The sequence below is a fragment of the Aquarana catesbeiana genome, linkage group LG03 (assembly GCF_042186555.1).
Source record: "Aquarana catesbeiana isolate 2022-GZ linkage group LG03, ASM4218655v1, whole genome shotgun sequence".
Taxonomy (NCBI): domain Eukaryota; kingdom Metazoa; phylum Chordata; class Amphibia; order Anura; family Ranidae; genus Aquarana; species Aquarana catesbeiana.
In genome coordinates, this window is record NC_133326.1 from 668,525,090 (window position 1) to 668,527,259 (window position 2,170).

Below are 2,170 nucleotides of genomic sequence, written 5' to 3' on the forward strand. Positions count from 1 at the left end.
CCTGGTATGGTAAGGGAGGGGAGCTACACACTTGACCTCTTCCTTTCCTGACCAGTCAAGGTACATCCTTGGGTATTGGTTTGGTACTATTTTTGGGGGGAACCCCATTCTTTTTTCTTTTTCTTTTTTTGCATGAGATTCTACTGAGATTCTACTAAAAAAATCATGCCAGTTCTTTTTCAGAGTTTACAATTCCCGTCACTCTCTGTACAGCTTTCCTTTGTTTATCAGACTGTATGGAAAGAGGCCACAAGGTGGTGATGTTGATAGAATAAATCGTTATATAGACTGTGACTAGTTCAACGAAAAGAAAATATTCTAACGTAATTATCTTTTAGTACAGTGTAGAATATAGCAGCCAGACAGACCAAGATCTTGGTTGTCAAACTAATAGCACCTAAAAGTCTGAGAAAAATTACAGTAGAAGAATATATACTCATACATATATATTTTAAATATTTAAAGAGTTTTTTTCTACTTTTATTTTTAGATAAAGTGTAGAAAGGGTAGGATCTCTGTCATATATTTATTGAATTTTGCACACTCTCTGTAAGTGAAAGGCAATCTCCCAATGGTTGAAGACATTGAAAAAAAAAAAAAACTTTTAGAGGTTTTAAAGGGATTCTAAAGGTTATTTTTTTTTCTTTTATTAACAAACATGTTATACTTGCATTCTCTATGCAATGGTTTTGCACCGAGCAACCCTGATCCTCTGCTTCTCCTACTGGCACTCCTGTCCCCTTTCCTTGACCAGTGCCCCCAATAGCAAGCCGTTTGCTATGGGGGGACATTGGTGCGTCCATAAGACACATAGAGCCGCTATTCAGCCCTGCCCCCCACTCTCTCCTCATTGGCTCACTGGCTGTGATTGATAGCAGTGGGAGCCAATGGCTCCCACTGCTGTGGCTCCTGTGCACATCGTTGGATCGAGAGGGGGGCTAGGTAAGTATAAGGGGGCGACTGTGGGGGGAACAACACACAAAAGGTTTTGTACCTTCATGCATAGAATGCATGAAGGTAAAAAAAACTTCAGCTCTTACAATCACTTTAATTTTTCCCTATTTTATAAAATACAAATTTTAAAGTGGAACTCAGTTATAATAGACATCACACCGCTGATTGGTTCCTTCTGTTCCCATTCTGAGCTCTGCTATGTCTCTGTCTGCAAGTATCTCTTCCCTACTGCGGAGATCAGTGCTGCAGACAGGGAGTATTCAATATTTTCTTTGTAGGGAGACTTATATGGTCATTTTTAATTTTAGAGACAGAATCTCTTTATTTTATTTTGTGTGTGTTTGTGCCACAGGTTAACAGATATAGAAGGAGAATGGCATCAAAGCGAGTGTGAAAGTAAGGATACTTTACCTACTTACAACACAGATGAAAAAACTGCTCCTGTCAACTACATTTTGGAGAGGCCTACTGAAAACGACGTTGCAGCTATTGTCCTTACCTCAGCTGGACCAGGGTCAGGATCTCAAAGTTCTGGGTCAGGAAGCTTTTATCCTTCGTTGGGGAGCGTAAACCCATATTTAAAGGTGAGTTTACCAATGGTGGTTGGCAGTGCCTACTGTGACAAAACTCATCGATCTTAATTCAAAGACATGTGGTAGGAGAGTTGTTAACATAACCAGTACAACAACTAGGGACCAGTGGCTAATTTGGCAAGGAAGAGCAGTAGTGCAGGGAAATAACTTTTAACCATTGTGCTCTAGCTAGATTTTCTCAGTAGCTGTCCAGTCTTTTTCAGCATGTCAGACGTCGCGGCCTCAGTGCAAGTTCTCAGCCCACCTAGTGAGTGCTGGACAGACATGTTCTATTAGTCAGTAAAAAACAAAAAACAGTTTTGGCTGGGCTTTAGTAGAAGTCAGGCCTGGGACAAAGGTTTGTGCTGGGAAGGTCATTTTAGTAGGGGGCGGATTTTTATTGGGAGAAGGGGGTATTTATGCTTAGGATGTTAGTGTGTAGATGAGTGCTCAATTTATTTTTTTGGTGGGTGAGGGTATTTTTGCTGACACATAATGCTCATACATCTTGGGGGCAATTTGGCATGTTTGCCCTGGGCTCTAGATGTCCTTGTCCCGGCACTGGTAGAAGTTCTTGGGGCAATAAATCTACACTGTTAAGGGAAACAGAAAAAATAACCTTGATGGTCTTGTGGGATCTACAG